Source organism: Sorex araneus, chromosome X (assembly GCF_027595985.1).
Source record: "Sorex araneus isolate mSorAra2 chromosome X, mSorAra2.pri, whole genome shotgun sequence".
In the NCBI taxonomy this organism is placed as follows: Eukaryota; Metazoa; Chordata; class Mammalia; order Eulipotyphla; family Soricidae; genus Sorex; species Sorex araneus.
The window spans coordinates 250,499,102-250,518,725 of NC_073313.1; positions in this window are offsets into that span (position 1 = coordinate 250,499,102).

Consider the following 19,624-nt stretch of genomic DNA (forward strand, 5'->3'; position numbering starts at 1 on the left):
AATGCCAAGTGTGGCCACGGGCGTGCCATCCTGCCTGATGTCTAAGCTCACAGCACCCTTTCAAAGGAGCTGACAGCCACCTGGTGGCAGAAGTCTTCAAATGGATTGACACGTGCTCCCAGGGCCTCCGGGGATGCCTCAGGAAGTCTCCACTAATTTACACACAAAAGGGTCTTGCACCAGCTGCTACACTGAGGAGCAGTTAGTCAGGGTGATAAATTGAAGAGACCAAGGAGACGGCACGGGAGCTTTGCATGCACCTGACCCAGCCCAATTCCCAGCATCATGGCCCCACCAAGCACCACAGACTGTCGCCCTACAAGCTTCTACCTACTATGGGAGCAGTGCATTCTGGGACCCTTACATTGAACTACTGACTCGGTTGGCAAAGAATCACTAGGAATGCTGTCCTGGCCCCCTGAACACTGCTTATGCTGCCTAGACTCTCCCACAAGAAAGCATGTGGTGACATAGAAGATAGCAAAAGGAATAAGAAGGAGCACCAGGATGTGGTGATGCCCTCCTCCAGGTGCACAAAGATGCCATAGCCCAAACCCGTGTGTGCTGGGGTGATGGGTTGGGGGATTTCTATCAGAGTACAAACTCTTCTCTGGTCTTGCAACTCAGCTGTACTGGCCTAGTGTCCTTCTATCTTCATCTATTCTGGGTTCTGGATTGGTGACCCGATACCCAGGCAGGAAGTAAGTTGAGTTCCCGTTTGTCCCCTCCCTGCTGTATTCTTCTGGTTTCTCAGTCTAAAATTTGCACTGAAGGGACCAGAAACAGAAACTAGTTTAAATATTCCCTCTCCACCCACGTCACACATGAGCATACTTTCTGGAGGACCCTCAGAAGAGCACCATCACCTCTTTATCCTCCTCTCTGAGGGTACAAGTGGTTTTGTGGGGGATGGAGGGCCGTGGAGAAAATAAGGATTAGGGGTCATGGGAAAGAACCCTGAAGTGCTTCTTATCCTGGAGATAACCTCAGGTAGCTGCTGAATAAGATATCCATGGGAAGTCCTAGTGAGTTTGGCTCAGTGTTTGCATGACCTGGGCCTCAAGGTTTTGGCCTGGTGTCTGCACCTCCTGGGAATCAGTCAGACTTCCTGAGCTGGGCCAGCCATGGAACATGATTGATCTTGAACCTGAGGAGGTTCATTCTGTGGCATCACAGTCTTGTAGTGTGCAAGAAACCCTTAATCCTCTCTCCTAGCCAGGACTCTCCTCAGCAATTGCCCTGTCTGATATCCCATCTGCTTGACCCCCTTCCCCTGATGGGGCACTTAATCTCACACCAGATACTACCTCACTCACTGGCACAGATATGCATGGGTAACATTTATCCAGGAGGTGCCAGAGAGATAGTACAGTGGGTAGAGCAGTTGTCTTGCATGTGGCCAGCCTAGGTTTCATCCCTAGAAACCTTCTGTTCCCCAAATTCCACAAGGAGTGATCCCTGAATGCAGATCTCTGAGCACAGCTGGATGTAGCCAAAAAAATTTAAAAAAAAACAACAACCATTACTCCAAGAGATGAGAAGTGCCCTCTTGGAGTGTGATGAAATAAGGCATTGGAGGGATGCTTCCTTCTCATACCCCACAGCTCCATGGCTGGGGCATGGCTTCTCCCCTAGGACACCCCTTCCTTGTAACCACACCTAACCTAACAGCTCTCCAGAAAAAAAAAAAAAAAAAAAAAAAAAACAGCACAAAGATAAATGACCCTAAGATGCGCCAGGACTGTGGCATTCTAACTCCATGAGTAAAAAACAATGAAGAGACAAAGTTCTTTAAGCTAAAAAAAGAATTGGGAACAGCCTCTAACCCCAAGATTTTCTGTCCTCCACGTCCTGGTCTGGACCTTGACCTCTCATTTCACTCAGAGAAAGTCATCAGGGAGGTGAAATAATAGAGGAAAACAGTGACCACAATAGAACCAAGTTCTGGGCTCTGATGGTCTTGGCAGCCAAAAGCAACAGATGAAATAAACAACCATATGACCTTCGCAGGAGGAAGTAGCTGCTCCCTCTTGACTCATGCCCAGAGGTCATCACGGGTTTGGACGCAGGATCATAGTATCCCATGGATCCCTTTCCTTTCTGATCAGGAGAGGGCAAGAGCCACTGAGTTCCTTCCTGTATAGTGGGTGCTGTGGCCCGCCTCTAACACTGAGCTAAATAAGGGGATCCAGGAGGTCAGAGATGGATCAGAGCAAAGCACTTTGGGGGACATCCCAGGTTCTGTACATTACAGAGAGAGTGGCAGAGAGGACAAGCAGCACACTTCCAGGCCTCAGAAGGAGAACAGCCTCTATAGGCATCTTGGAAACTTGCCGGCCTGCATTTCATCCTGTGTGGCTGACATATGCCACGGTCAGGCAGACAGCAGGGATTGGCAGGTCTTAAAGCCCCATAGGGACCAGAAGGCCAGCATGACCACAGCACCATGCTTTCTCTTCAAGATGCCGTGAGAGCCTGCTATGTGACACTGCCTTTGGAGACCGTGGCTCCCCCTGCGCCCTCCTCCACCTTCCTGAGCCACAAGTGCAGAAATAACTCCACGTCAGACCATGTTTCCGTGTCAGCGACTGATATTGAACTTGACACTGCCATCCCCGGGTCTTCCAGACACACCTGACCAGCAATATTATGAATGCAAAAGGGCAAGTCCCCTTTATTGACAATCCCATATGAGAAGCAACGGAAGCCTGTTGGCCCATGAGAGAAAAGGATTTTCTCCCTGTGATTCTGAGATTAATTCTTTTTATTTAAAAAAAAATGGTTTGGGGCTGGAGTGATAGCACAGTGGGTAGGGCATTTGCCTTGCACGCGGGTTTGATTTCCAGCATCCCATATGGTCCCCCAAGCACTGCCAGGAGTAATTCCTGAGTGCAGAGCCAGGAGTAACCCCTGTGCATCGCCAGGTGTGACCCCCCCAAAAAAAAAACGGTTTGGGGGCCATCCCAGCAGCGTTCAGGTATTAATCCTGGCTCTACACTCAGGTATCACTGCTGATGGTCCTGGGGACTGAACCCCAGGGTGCTGAGGTGCTGGGGACTGAACCCAGGTATGTCACATGCAAGGCAAGCACCCTACCCACTGTATTCTATCTCCAGCCACAGGTGCAACAAACTCTAAATAAGATGTCTAGCTAGTCAGAGAGAGAGTCCAAAGGTTCAAGCTTGCATATGGATGACCTCTGGTTCAATCCCAAGTACCAATTATGGTCCCTTGTCAGGAGTGATCCCTGAGCACTGAGCCAGGAATAAGTCTGGAGGACTTCAAGGTAGCCCAAACACCAAGAAGAAAAAAATGCCTTTTGGTAGGAACTGTTTTCTCCTCCCTGGCCCATGATGTGAGGTAAACTGTCTATCCCCCTTCTCCCCATGTTCAATCCATGCTTGACTCCTGTACCTGACTGCACTGTCCTGCCTGTCCTTGTGATTCAGGTCTGGCCAATCCAAGCACAGGACCCTAGATAGACCAAAGAAATTCAGGATAAGAACTTTGGAGTAAACCTTACAGAAAGACTTTTTGCCCTGGGACCTTGGCTGCCATTCTCTAAGCAGCAAATGTCACCATTGAACCACCTGAATCGGAGGCTCCATGAGATGAAGGCAGTGAGGAAAAGAGGGAGCAGTGTTCACAGACATTGTTGGGGAGTCTGGATCCAACTTTCGTGCCAGTTGGCACCTGCCCTAGGCTTTATGTCTCTGGGCTAAGGGGAAAAGGGCTAATCCTTCCTGGAACCTTCGTGTAGCAATCCTTCCACTCTCCCCAACAAGGAATCAATCACAAAATTATCTGAGTCACCAACCCCAGTCCCCAAAAGGTTTGGATAAACACCCTCCTGAAGGGCAGAGGCTGTAGGAAGACATCCTAAATGGACTTCAAGAACGAATGCAACAGCATGAAGTTTGGAGGGTGGTCTCTCCAAAATTCTAGAGTCATTTAACAAATTGTGCACATCAAAGGAGAAGGCTTTGTGTTTAATAATTCAGCGAACTAATCAATTTGCCATTGCAAATTCTTTTACTTAATACAGAAAGCAAGATCCTGGAAGCTCTCTGGCCATACTGTTTTATCTTGCCATCTCAATCCCTCTGCCATTCTTTAACTTAGTGCAAATCTATCCCTCCAGGCTTTTATCTATGAATTTGCATAACTACATAAACACACACACACACAGCATTCATTTTCTTTTCTTTGTCCATAAATGATGGAACAGAAGTCATAGGCTACTGTGCTTTGCCCTGGCATTACTTGATGTTGCAGAGAGCAAGAAAATATTTCCCAACTTCCCTTGCAAATAGATTGCGAATCTTTTTAATTAAATTATAGCTAATAGGAATGGGAGTAAGTGTCACATGATACTGTTTTTGGTTTGTGTTTACGGTAACACCTAGCAGTGCTCAGGGCTTACTCCTGAACCTGTGCTCAAGGAACTGTATGTGAAGCCAGCAATCTAATCAGCGTAAGCAACATGCAAAGCAAGCACCTTACCCCTGAACTATCCCCATGGCTCTTCACATGACACTTTTGGTTCAGTTATGGTAAAGGAAAACAATGACTTTATTTTATTTATTTATTTATTTTGCTTTTTGGGTCACACCCAGCAATGCACAGAGATCACTCCTGGTTCATGCACTCAGGAATTACCCCTGAGCGGTGTTCAGGGGACCATATGGGATGCTGGGAAGCGAACCCGGGTCTGCTGCGTGCAAGGCAAGCGCCCTACCCACTGTGCTAACAATCCAGCCCCAGAAAACAACAATTTTTTAAAAAGGCCTTCTCTGTATTCCTTCCTTTTTAGTTCTATGTCTAGAGGTAAGGGATTCTGAGATTCTGAGATTACATGATGTTCCAGATCCCTGCTTAGAATAAATTTACACAAGAGTCCCCTACCCAACCCGGGACTGTGACTGAACAAGAAATGAACCTAAGCTATGTTTACATCTCTGAGATTTGTCTATATATTGCTAAAGCAGAGCTGTCCTGACTAATACAAATGAAATCACACTCCACCTATGATTCTGCATTTTTTGTTTGTAGCAGTATGATTATGTAAGTCATTTATCTTCTCTTCATCAACAGAACAAAACCATTACTAAGGGTTCACATGAGAGCACCAAACATAAATTCTCTGGAAATCATTATACTTTCCTCTTCCTCTCCTCCATGCCCTACTTATTGCCCCAACTAAATTCCTAATTGTGGTCTGAAAACCCAGGGTTAGTTATCTTGCCCAGGAAACAAAATGCACTCCCAGCTTTTAGATGCTTTAAGGCTTCCTTAACCCCATAATATTCTTTTTGCTGAACTATCACAGAACCCAACTTGCAACCAATTAGCTATATATATTTTTGAGATTGATGGTTTTAAGATTTCCTACAAACACTCTAAATCCCCTGTATTCTTGAACTAGTTGAGTGAGTACTAGTGGTCCAAGCAGATAACTTGGTAGTCATGAGGCTTAAGGTAGGAAGGAAAGAAAGGAAGAAAGAAAGAAAGAAAGAAAGAAAGAAAGAAAGAAAGAAAGAAAGAAAGAAAGAAAGAAAGAAAGAAAGAAAGAAAGAGAGAGAGAGAGAAAGAAAGAAAGAAAGAAAGAGAGAGAGAGAGAGAGAAAGAAAGAAAGAAAGAAAGAAAGAAAGAAAGAAAGAAAGAAAGAAAGAAAGAGAGAAAGAGAGAAAGAAAGAAAGAAAGAAAGAAAGAAAGAAAGAAAGAAAGAAAGAAAGAAAGAAAGAAAGAAAGAAAGAAAGAAAGAAAGAAAGAAAGAAAGAAAGAAAGAAAGAAAGGAAAGGAAGGAAGGAAGGAAGGAAGGAAGGAAGGAAGGAAAAAAGAAAGGAAGAAGAAAGAGACACAAAGAGAAGACACAATTTTAGAACTCCAATGTTTGTTACAGTCTGTTGCTTTCTAATTCTTGGAAAAGTGGTCACCCACGTAGGGAATCCCTGACAACACTCCATTAGCCAGTGTCCAAGTAACCAGAACACCCCAGGGATGCTCAGTTGGGAAGCTTAACGATGATGAATCTTGTCCATATTGCTTATGATTTAACAACTGGTTTATTATGTAGTATGTTCTGGATCACTCCTGGGAAACTATTTAAACAAATAATCTGCAGTTAAATGACCTAATAGAATAAGTGTTGTCAGGTTCTTGGAAGAGACTCGTGATCTGAAGTTATTCATAGATTCTTAGAATTTGAAGGTACTTTCAATATCTTCTAATAAAATCCCTTTATTACAGTGGAGTGTAAACCAAGGCCTGACAAAGCTAAAGAACTTGTCCAAGGTCAATATTTGCAATCTTCACATAGACCTTTATCACCAAACGGCTGATACTTCTTCCCACACACTGATATATTTTTTTAGTATTATGGAAAAAGCACTGCAACATCTTTATTACCTGATGCAACAATAAGTAGCATAGAATATTGAGCAAAACAAAGTTATACATTTATTTGTTATTATGAGAGAAAATCATGGAAGATAAAGCCAAAAAGGAGAAATAAAGTTCAATTCATGGTTTCACATCACTTATCAATGGTTATCTTATTCTGTAAAACAGAACAAAAACACATTAATATTACATTATTTTGACATCTGAGTTAGCAATCTAAAATAATACAAAACAACTGTTTTGTTCAGAAGTTACATGAATATTAAAAGTGTGGGGGAAGATTAGGAAACTTAATTTTCTTATAATAAATTACATAGATATCATTGACTTCTTGCACTAAGAAAGGAAAATAAATACTGAAATATGAGTCCCAAGACCTGTTGATGTTACAGGAGGCATGGACCTTGGGCAAAAGACTTCTCTTTAAACCTTATCTGCTGGAAAACTCTTAGGAGTCTACTAGATAGCTATTTAACTCCTACAAAGTAAATGGGCCTCCTGGAGGCATTTCTTGCAAAAAGTTTCTGTAGCTTATCCATTAGGTATTGAGTCAAACTACAGCTTTTTGCATCAGGGTTATAAAGTAACCAATATTGAACTGAGCATGGGAAAGACCAATGATCCCAGAGACAGTGACTTCTGTCTACATCAGCACCCTAATCCTGGCAACCCTCTCTGGGATGCCAAAATATGTTATATAGAGAACACATGGCACTTTTCTTCTTCCTAGGAGAGTCCAATTTTGTTCAAAACTCACTTAACTTGACCTAGGTGCTCTCTCCTCCCTCACTTAACCTATATGCTCTAGGACATTCTGAATACCCCAGCCCAACCTAGGCAATCTCTCCTACCTGGGCAGAATTTGTTTTCAGAGCTTGTATTTGTGAATATGGCATTTCCCCAAAACCTTTAGTTTTCTCAAAATTTGGCACATGACTTAAGTTGACCGATAAAGTAGAAGGGAAGGACTTTTATTTCATGATGAAAAAAGAATTTTTATTCCGCATTTTCCCTGTCCACCCTACATTTGATAAGAGAGTAGATTCGCCTCCCCTGCTGCTGATAGTCACCTTGAAACAACAAGGAACTGTGCTCTAAGCCAAGACTGCTCAAAGCCAAGACCAACATTGTAGGCAAAAGGAGCTAAGCAAAGTCCATATGAAAGACCCAGAAGAGTACATTTTGCTTAAAGTCCATAATCTACCTCTAGGTTTTCCCTATGTTAGATTTTAATGTATCTATCACTTCCATTGTGTGTGCAACTGTTTCTTGTGGTTAGAAATGCCCTAACCAATAGGTGAGGTCAATTAAAACTCACATACAATAAGACAAGACTCTGGTAATCACGGTGCATCCTAAACAAGGATGAGGGGTTGTCCTAGTATTATGTATCACAATTTCCCCAGAATCCCACATGCCGTGCTGCCACTCCACATTCCGATTAGCCTCCAGAACAAACCTCAAGAACTGAAATTGGCATAACCTGTGAAAAATTTGGCCAACATACTCTCTCTAGTCTTCTGTTTCTAGGAACAAAGACATTGATTTACCAGAAAATTCATCCAGCTAGAACCGCATTACCCTCCTGCCTAGCAGCATAGACCAGAACAGACAAGAATTCAGGCTTTCCTGAATACCCTCTGCTAGTCTTTGGGGCCCTTGGAACTCTATACATTCTATCCAGCATCCAAAATGGTGTCAGAATCCAGAAAATCACTTCTGTTGCCTTCCAGAGAACACCTACTTAAGTGTAGGACAGAAAATAGGTTGCATCTATGAGAAAGAGAATCAGAATGCAGTGTGGGCTTCCTGCTGCCCTCCCATCCCTGATCCTTTTAGAGATATCTAGATAATAGTGACCTCAAAAGGCAACTTAGTAGGGAAAAAGCGCCATGATGGAGCCCTAGAATACATCCAAACTTCCTCCTCCTCCTCCTCCTCTTCCTCCTCCTCCTCCTTTTCCTTTCCCTCCTTTTCCTCCTCCTCCTCCTCATCTTCCTTTTCCTCCTCCTCTTCCTCTTCCTTCTTCTCCTCCTCCTCCTTGCCCTCCTATCCCTCCTCCTTTTTCTCCTCCTTCCCTCCTTCTCCTCCTTCTCCTTCTTCCTCTCCTCCTCCTCCTCTTCCTTTCCCTTCTTTTCCTCCTCCTCCTCATCCTCCTTTTCCTCCTCCTCTTCCTCCTCCTTCTCCTCCTCCTCTTTGCCCTCCTTTTCCTCCTCCTTTTTCTCCTCCTCCTTCCCTCCTTCTCCTCCTCCTTCTCCTCCTGCTCCTCACCAAGAGATGCTTGAGGCAATCATTTGCCTGGACCCCCAAGACTCTATACCTCAAATATGTTCCCATTCCCTTGGGACAAGATATGACATCATTCAGATTCTTTGAAAAAAGAAAAACAATGAACAGACTGCAATAGAGAATCAACAATGTCACTCCAGATCACATATTCTTGGTTGTAACATCTCCTAGAAAGGAATTCATGAGATTCCTGGAATTTAAGATGTGAGCCCAATAGTTATCCCAGACCTCGGTGTCCTGAACTATTCCATGAAACTACCTGTCTCAGAGGATTTGCTCAGAATCAGAGGTGATAGATGAAGGTGGGAAATGAAGCATAATTATATATGACTCGTTTTCATTTATTGTATGAAAACATTTCCTGCTGTCTTCCTAGCTCTCCTTTCTCATCCTTTGTCCTCTCTCTCTCCCACACCCCCCTCACCTACTTCCCTCTCTCCCTCTCTCCTCTCTGTCTGTCTCTGTGTGTCTCTCTTTACTTCTTATCATATCTGTTTCTCTGACACACTCTCTCTGTATTTCTCGCCCTTCTCCCTCAATCCCTCTCTCTTTCTCCAGGGACTCAGGAAGGAGGAAAGGGACTTTTCAGCTGATCAACCTTCCATGTTTTACCTCCAGCCTCAGCACTGTCAGGGACTTAAGGGGGCCTCTTGATGCAAGTCTCCCTAGTTGAGAAAGACAAGCCAGACCTTTAGAAATGATCCCAGCCTGCAAGGAACAGTCTCCACAGGCACTCTGGGGGTTGTATCTTTCACCAGTACTTCCGCTCCTAATCTCTCTCCTAGGAACAGCTGTGGCAGGTATTAAGACAGGACCTGGGCAGTTCAGCTACAGGTCACTGCAGTCCCATACACAACCTAGATTCCCAAGCAGACCTCCCAACCCCATCAGGGATTAGGGTGCACATCGGCCAGCTCCACCTGGCTCCTTCCTGCTAAACCTTGGAATGACTGGCTAAGGGGGTCCTTTGGTCCATAGTTCTAAGAAAGCATTTGTTCCCTTCCCCATCTATGCCTTTCTCTCTTTTCAGCTTAGCTGACTAAAGTTCAAGTCAAAGTTAAGTAAAGGAAGCTGCTAAATGGGTTCAGATTTCAGGCACAGATTTGGAAGTCAATTTCTATTTAAAAGCATCGTCACACAGGACATGGGCTCAAAGTCCCAGCAATCATGTGCTGGCTACTCCCCTCATGTGTGGCTCTGGGTCAGGACTAGGTATCTCAACCCCACAAGCCCCAAATCAAGGGGACAGACAAATGGCAAAGAGCATGCTAGAGAAGAAAATTAAGTGATTCATGTGAAGGGCTGAGAGAGCACAGTGGGAGTTGACATGGCAACAAAGGATTCAGAGGGCTACCACTCTAAGGCAGAACAGTTAGTAAGGAAGGAACTGCTCCTTGTAGAACGGAGCAGCACAGCTACTAGATGCGCTTTCACCAGCAAGCCTCCACCATGCCCTGTTTAGGGTGTTGGGTTTTTTTTTGCTTTTTGGGTCACACCTGGCGATGCACAGAGGTTACTCCTGGCTCTGCACTCAGGAATTAACCCTGGCGGTGCTCAGGGGACCATATGGGATGCTGGGAATCGAACCCAGGTTGGCCGCTTGCAAGGCAAACGCCCTACCCGCTGTGCTATCACTTCAGCCCCCAACTGTTTAGGGTTTAATTTAATGATTTATCTCTTGCACGGAGCAGAGATCCTGAGAAGTGCTAAGCACAAGAATGCTATAACCATACATGAAACTCCAACCTGATGAAGATTTAGTATGTGTGTGTGGGTGGGGGGGAGAGGGAGTGGCAAAAACTGTCCTTTATTTTTTATTAAATTATGTAGTCAATAAAGAATCACCGGCAATATCTGGTTCCCTCTTGCTCATGTCTCCAACCCCAGTACCATGCACAATCATGGAGGTTCTCATGATTGTTGAATGAATGAAAGGAACAATGCAACAGTTATGGCAACATAAAGGAACAACAGGAAAGTATGATTGTGGGCAGTAGATTCTCTGATTTTCTTCGGCTTTTGTAACCAGATAATAACCAAACAAAATCCCAGGTGCCAAAGCTCAGGGGTGGGAAAAATGGGAGCGAATGCCTTCATTGTAATGTTCCCGAGAAAATAAACAAAAGACAGAAGATGCCATCATATCACATGTTTAATCCTCTTCTTTCCCTCCTGTCTCTACACTTAGCCTCACCTAGGCCCCATTTTTACCAATCCTTGCCAAGTTAAAGAAATTTTAGTAATAGAATAACAGGTGAAGATTTCAGGGATAGTTTCACTAAAAGTAGATATGCAATTTGGGGGTAGGCTCAGAAATATAACAGTTCAGATCATCTGTATTGGATCCAATTCAATCCAATAAACATAACAGTCACCAGAAAATAAAAGACAATTAAAACATCCTCCCAAAGATCAACAAATTATACAGAGATACAAAGCTAAATATGGTTAAGTCTAAGAAAGCTAAAAAGCAATATTGGGAGTTTAAGGAAAGAGAATTGAGTGAATCCAGGAAGTTCTTATGGGTGAGCGGCATTGAGCATTGAGATGACTTTCCTATTGTCTCTATTGTTTGTGCAGACAGCCTGGGATGGGAAACATTTTCTAAGTGAAGGAAAAAACTCGAACAAAGATGGGAAATGCACAATGAACTCTTTTCCTTTCAGCTGGAGTTCAGGCAAGGACAAGGTGCAATGATTGTAATAACAGCAACAATATCTAATTTTACTGTGCTCTGACTATATGACAGGTGCTCTTCATTTAGTCCTCATAACATAGTCCTCATAATAGCTAATATTGATCCTCTGATTTTAGAGATGGGAGAAATTGAGGCATGGAGAAGTTAAATAGCTTGACCACACCTGCATCTCTTTTAAGTAACAAAACCAGGATTTAAATTCAGATTACTTCATATTTCACTATCAAAAAAGGAGAGCGATGCATGGCAGACTGGAGAACCTGAATTTGGTTTTATGTGCTGAGAAACTTACACTAGAGGTGTGCTATGGTTTATCTAAACTACGATTAATCTAAGACGAGTGCGTTGGAGGAATTGGAAGGTAGAGCTGGTTGACTATGCTATTAATTGCTAAAGGTCTGCCTCCACCAAACCTTGGGACTCTTGGACATATAAGATAAAATGAACTTCAACGGCCAAGTCAAATGCCTTCATACTCAAATTCCCACTCATTTTCGTTTGAAATGCATTAAAATCTACAAATTCTTAGCTCTGCTTCTCTAAAGTTTCAAGACATTTTTGTATCAAAAGCACTTATATTGGGTTGGAGAGATAATACAGCTGGTAAAACAGTGGCTGTGCACACAGCCAACCAGAGTCTGGTCCCTGGCACTGCATATGATCCTTGAGTGCTACTCGAAATGATCTCTGAGTACAGAGCCAGGAGTAAGCCCTGAGCATCCTAGATATGCCATCACTTCCCTCTCCCTCAAAAAAAATCCTTTATTCTAATTCTCTGAAGTATCAGTCCCTCTGTCATCCCCAAAACAATTCTATGACAATAAAATAAGTTTAGGAAACCCATTGTATTGTCCACCCTATGGGAGAATCATCACTCACAACTATCTATTAAAACTCTGGTGACTCATATGGTCAAGACACATGCTAAACTTTGTGTATTCTGTGTTTTCCACCTCACTGAAGCAGAGAACTGGATAATATTGTAGCATCTATTGATTTCCTGAAGCACAAAGTCTGTGGTAAACTCTAGAGAAATGTGCCTTAGAACATTATTCCTTTCACTTCCATATAATTCCATGGAAAAATAATAATAACTTCTATGCCATTAACTCTAGGATTCTTCCAAGTGCTTTCACAAATATCTCATCATTTTTGATAACTTTTTCTTAAAAAAAGCCTCTCAAATTTCTTCTTTAAAGCAGAATCCTGAGCAATTAGTTATGTAGGTATGTCTCTAAGAGCCAACACCGTGACTATCTTTCTTTCAGATCAGAAGGGTAAAATATTCTACTTTAAGAGAGAGAGAGAGAGAGAAATACTTCTCTCAAGAGATTTTATCAGTTTCTAGGAATTGCTTAAAATGTGCTTATAATAGTAAATGTCAAAGAGGAACACTTCTGGGCCTCTGAAGAGGCCCTTTCCCAGACACCAGTTCTGATACCAACTACTCCCCGGTAAGGATTACTTTACAAGGAACCCACTTCATCTAAAGAAAAACATTTCAAAAGAAAATGGGAACTTTCAGTTTTCAATCAAATTCTCAGTGGTTCAGTGGCTTCCCATGCCAGAAATAACTGCTTTAAAACCCAGAACAAAACCAGAGTTATTCCTAACTCAAAGGGATCAACTCTGTGACCTGCTGCATAGGACCTTAGGCTACAAGGTAAACATATGGGAGGGAAAGAGGTACCCTTCTCCTGCCCCCCAAAACCTGTGTGCTTGCAGAGCTATCAATACTGTTAGAACTGTTCCTACCCTTCCTATCTCCTCCTGAATTCCTGGAATGTGTGGACCTTGAAATCTAAGCTGGTGCAAAGCCCAACTCCAAACTAACTCACCGGATAGTGTTTCTCAAGCAACCTTTATCACCGTGGCTTCTTTATCATAAATTATAAAATAACACTAGGTTGCTGTGAAGATCTGATGCAAAGCAACCAAGACTCCTCGGGACCTGAAGCAGGGAGGCGGCAAATGTGAGCAGAACAGAGATTTGCATCTGCCTTGGCAACAGCCGGAGCCAAATGTTACCTCCGTGACCCCCACAAGTTGGCCATGGAGTTCTGCAGGTCCCCATGGAAACCCAAGAGCCTCAGAAAGACCACTGGCTCACCCCTAGACCTTGTTTCTCCAGCACCAAATCCATTCATCCTGCCTGGACAGCTGTTTTGGGACACAAAACAGCTGAGGAGACCCAGACTGAGAGAAAGCACAACACCCCCCCCCCCACACACACACACACACCACCCCCGGCTTCTCCACTTTGCAGCTGTGGCCACAAAGCCCAGCAGGACGACAGGCACCCTAGGACAGAAGCTTAGACCGGAGGGGGGATGTCAGAGGACCAGGAAACAAGCCGAGTCTCCTCCCAAATGCAAGTCCGGTAGCTCGAATCAAAACCATCCTAACCTCCAAGGCTCAGCATCCGCCATGTGGAAAGGGAAAACCACCAAAGACATCGCTGGGCCCCACAGCCTCGCTGAAGTTAGAAAAGAACTGGACGGCCCAAGTTCGGGCTTGAGCCCTCCCGTTGGCTGTGTTCATTTCTACTACTCCTTAAAAGGACAAAGGACTTTGGCCCCTAAATTGGGACTCTAAATAAACTGGAAGGGAAAAATGTGATGAGGAGTGTGGAGTTGCTCCGTCCCAGGTCAGGACATCGGGACAAAGTCCACCAACAGAGAGAGAGAGAGAGAGAGAGAGAGAGAGAGAGAGAGAGAGACAGACAGACAGACAGACAGACAGACAGACAGAGACAGAGAGAGACAGAGACAGAGACAGAGACAGAGACAGAGACAGAGAGCCTTGTCTTCCATCTTCCTCCAAAGGCTGGCAGTGCGGTGGGCCAAGCTGGCCGATGTGTGAGTTGTCTCGTCTCCTGGGGAAGCGCCTCCGCCCCTCCATTCTGCATCCTATCTCCTCCAGCCCAAGTGAGAGGCTACGCGCCCCACCCCCTGCCTTGTGCATCCCCCACAAAGCTTTCCCCAGGGGGACTCAGATGTCACCTGCAACCTGAGCTTCCATCTGGCCACCAGAGCTGAGCACAGTCCCTGAGTCCCCGTCACCCAGGACTTCAATCAGAAAGAGAAAAGGCTTGATGAAGCAAAGGTGGGGATAATGGAGCCTGAGGAGCTGAAAGCCGTCCGTCCGTCCCCCCCTCCCCCCCGCCCCACCGTTCAGTAGGAAAGGGCTGGGTGGCAAGAGGAAAGGTCCTTAATGGGATGGTTTATGTTTTCCCAAGCCAGCATTCCTCCCAGACAGCTGTGTTTATACTAAAGTGGAGGAGAGGGAGAAGGGGGGAGGAAGACCAATGTCCTCGGGATGACATCACGCTGTCTTTCTTGTCTGTCGGATTCCACCACCATGGGTGGAGGAGGAAGGCGCAGACTTGCAGGTGTCTGGACAAGCCAGTGTCTCTCCAGGCCTGCATTTATTAGCTAGACCATTTCCCTCCATTCTCTTCACACGCCATTCCTTCTCAGGGCACCCTGATTCTTTTTGCAAAACACTCTTTTTCCAGGAACAGCACCCTCAGAGGAAGGCTAGATTCAGTGCTCATGTTCACTGCTTCTAATCACTTTAATAACCAACCCCCCACCCTTCCTCGCCACAGAAAAGTCTGCAAGGAGGCACTGTGTTGTCCTTAAAGTGAATTAAAATGCAACCAAGGAGAGATTAGCCCCCAAAGCCATTCCCCTCTTGCACAAAGGCCTCTTTCAGACAGACTCCAGCTACTTTAGAGGCCTGTAAGCAGATATTGGGGAACAAATTCTCAGAACCCAAAAGCATGGGCTCTTTGGGAGTGCAGCCAACACCACCTACTCAGGCAAGAGTCAGAGAACTCAGTGCCTCTTGAGCTATGATTGACTTCTCAGAACTCAGACTCGGGGTTTCCCGGGGTGGATGCTGCACTCCCTTTGTCGAGCAGCTCTGTACCTAACACAGTCCAGATGCACAAGGCCTCACCTGCTCTGACGCTTTGCCACGGACGTAAAGTGTGAGCGCACTCCCCAGCTTCCTGTCTCGGGTCTCAGGCAGGAGGTCAGCCACAGCCATCCATGCAGGACCCCTCAGAGGACCCTCATCACCTCACCAGAAAGCTCAGCCTCTATTTTGTTTCAGGTCTGAGCACTGTCTGCTGCGGAAGTAGAGAGAAGGTCTGGATAGCAGCCATGCTGTGATGCGCTTCTAGCCTATTGGAGAAAGACAGATGTGCCAAGTCTAGAAAGAGAAGAGGCTCCTCGGGCAAAGTTGGGCTACAGAAGTACAGTCGGTGGAAAGCGTTCTGGGAAAGAAGATGCACAAAGGTACCGGGACCAGAGTGACAGTACAGTGGGTAGGGCGTTTGTCTTACATATACCTCACCTGGTCTAGCTTCTCAGTACCCCATGTGTTCCTCTGAGGACCCCCCAGAAGTATCCCTGAGCACAAAGTCAGAAGGTTTCCCCAAGAAACCTGCAACTGTTGTTTCCCAGAGGACCAGAGGCCCTCAGTGTTGAAAAAAACAAATGGCAAGTGGACAGGGACCATGTTATAAAGGCTTAACTGGGCCTGTGAGAAGTGAGAAGAGATGAGGTCTTCCAGCTTCAAAGTTGTTGAGGGGATTCAAGCAAGAGTCCTTGCATCAGACACATGTTTGAAAGCAGTTTCTCAGATCAATGTCCACGTCTGGACCTGAGAGTTAGAAAATAATTTCAAGGGACCGGGAGAGAGTACAGCAGTTAAGGCCCATGCTGAGTATGCACCTAAATACCCAAATACTTAGGTTCAGTCCCTGGAACTATATGGTTCTCCAAGTGCAGCCCTGAGTGCGGAGTGTGGGCCCAGAAGCCCCCAAGACGACCAGGTTGGGTTGGGTGCTGCTGGCACATCCTCGGGCCCTTGCACTGAATCATCGGCTCAGTTGGAAGAGAATCATCAGTGGAGTGTCCGGACCTCCTGAGCACCAGTTGGGAGGAACCCTACCCCACCCCCAAATGAATAAAAATGAGCTCAAGAAACCAGAAAAGAGTTGGTGAGAGTCAGAGGTGGTAGTGAGGCAGGGGTTAGAGAGGAGGAATACAGTGAAGACACAAATTAAAGAATCATGGCAGTGGCCAGCCTTAATCAGAGAGAAGAGCGAAGCAAATGGAGGAATCAAACTGAAGCCATGGTGTGATAGGGCTAGTCTGTTGCCAAAGCAGGCATTTTAGGGAAAGAAGGATGTCGGGGAGAGGGAAAATATCCCCTCTCTTTGTGCCATCTCCAGCCACCGAACCTCACCCTGACTCCAGTCAAGGCTACAGTTACCATGCCCGTGCAGCCACCCAAAGTTTTGAGCAGAGGCACTCTGGCATACTCCTACCTGTGCCCTCTCGTAGCTGCTTGGCCGGGGGCTCCTCTGGTTCCATAGTAACTTGCATAGAAGAAACACTGAGTACTACACAAAGTGTTGGAGAACGAATATCCAGGAGATGCCCAGAGAAGCTGAGAGCTGGTGGGAAAGACACTTCTCTGGTGGTCCCATAAGTAGGGTCGCCCACATACCCATGTTTAAGTGGCAAAGGCATCTTTGTACCGAACCTTCATCCTTGTTTCAGTCTCCTCTTTCCTCACTCATCTTGGGGACCACTTCCCAAAAGGAACTATTCATACAGGTGAGGACTAGTTTTATGTTAACTTGACCGGGCCCCGTTGTCCAGAGATGAAGTCATAGATTATTTTGGATGTCTCTGAGTGGGTGTTTGGGGGTAAATTAGCATCTAAATTATTGGTCTTTGAGTAAAGAACATTATTCTCCATTATCTGGGGGCTCCTCATCTAATAAGTTGAAAAACTGAATAAAATTGGGGGGTGGCCCCCAAAGGTGCTCAGAGATACCCCTGGCTTTGTTCAGGGACCACTTCAGGAGACCATATGGGGTGCTGAGGATCAAACCCAGGCAGGCCACATGAAAGGCAAATGCCCTCCCCTCTGTGCTCCAAGACTGAATAGAATTTTAAAAATTACTTTCCCCTAAATAAGAGAAAGTTTGGCAGGTGGTTTGCTGTCTTCCACCTCAGCATCCACTCCTTCTGCATCTCCAGCCTGCCGGCTCATCCTGCCAATTTTGGACCTTTATTCTCTATCACACCATGAGTCAATGCTTTAAAATAACTTGCTTTCTATAGACATTCACCTGCTCTTGTTTGTGTTTTCCTGCAAAACCCTAACGCACCACCTACACCTCTATCTCAATCTCTACTTTATGGAGAACTTGAAACCCAAGGCTCAGAAGTGATGTGGACTTTGAGGTTACTGTGAGAGCAGGAGGTGAAGATGGACATACAACTGGGGAGTGACCACTAGAGGAAGGTGAAAAATAATCAAAGTCAAAAGAATGGATGGAGGAGAAAGAGATGGGACATCGTTCCTTCAAGGGTAAAAAAAAAATGTATGACACTGGTTTTCTCATCTTCACCCAAAATAAACTCAGCTGCTTTGGACAAACTGACTCAAATGTTTTGAAAGAAGAAAGAAAAAAATCATTAAAATAAGCAAAAATAGCTTTGTACGCATAAAGGGCACCATATGGGTTCATGTATGGGTTTCAACATAGTTCCATTTTCTACTTGAGAGACTAAAAACAATTGCACTCTCTCCCCCGGCCTTCCATCTACTCCCCGCTCACTACACCATCTGCTTACAGTGGTCACAGTGGGTTCCATCTTCAATGACTGAGACGTGTCCCTAGTAGATCATTCCAACCTCAAACAGTGGGAGATGTGACTTTTCCTTCTGGCACAGAACTCTTAGTTTATGTTATATCCAGCCCTTCTCTGAGGCTCCCCAGTGTCCATTCCTCCCCCTGGACTGCCAGCCTCTGGGGCATGTGACAGGGGTGAAAATGGTGGCCCCAAGATGCTAGCCATGGCTCCAAGCACTGACTGTCACACAGTGCTGAACTTGGTGCTTCCCTTAGGTGACTCAGCCATCTCACAAAGGATATGGGGCTTGACCAGGTGTTCTTTTCGGTTCTTTTCACACTTAGCATCCTGACACTTACTTATCACATACTTTCTGGGAGAATTGCCACACTTTCAGAGGAACTTACGGTAACACCCCTTATACTAACCTCCTCGGCCTTAATTTCAGTTCCTTCTATCAGCAGACTGGCAGGTACTTAACCCAACACATACAGACACAACCCATACCAACTTATACATACCCCACACATATTTCACACACATGCTACACAAACACTACATATCTCACATGTCATACACATATATTCCACACACCCTGCATATGAAACACAAACAATACAGACAATACACACCCTCACACTTGCATCATATGCACATGATACACACATACCAATATACACCACGCACACATACCTTCATATTTAGATAGCCATGCACACACGCTACATGCACTTATATGTTCACCATCCCATGGTCTATATTGTCTAATTCAGTCCAAATCCCTTGAGTGGCATCGCCTTCCACAGGAAGGTTCTGTAACAGGTGGCACATATAAAAAAAACAAACTCCAGAGAAGGTAAAAGAAAAAGATGCAATGATGGACATGTAACAATCCCCCAGATTTAACTCTTTAAAAACTGGAAAAGCTATTTGTCTTTCAGGTATTACCTAACAATTTCCTCCACCATCAGGGAAAATCCTTTTCTTGGCCCTTGAAAAATTCTTAACTCACTTTTATCTTTTAATTATTTGTACTTACTTTAACATCTGTGCACATTATGTGTGCAACCTCTGACAGTTTTATGTTGCTTATGCTTTACAAAATACTGAGGAACTACATTCCCAGGCCAAAATCTCACCAGCATTGTTCAGAGACAGATGCTATTACTTCCAGGAACATAACCCACTGACAGTAATACCCCAGAATATGTCCAAGGTCAGACCAATGAGCCTATGTGCCTTGGTCACCAAGCTAAAGAACTCACCTACCCAAATTTACTCTATTTCAGTCACTTGTTTTCTTCTTCACGATGCCTATTTGCAAATCTCTCCACTTATACCACTGTCCCAGTGAGGATTATCTGACTGCTGGGCTGCAGAACTGTAAGAGAGGGGTATCTGAATCTCCCACTCCCAGCACATTATGTGGCATAAAACAAATGCTCAATAAATGCTTCTTAAATGTTGATTCATGAAACAGCTGGACCAAAAATGCAAGACATTTCATCTTAAGCATAGCATCAACAATTCTCAAGCTTCAGCCATTCTCTCACTTGCAGACTAGGAAAATGAA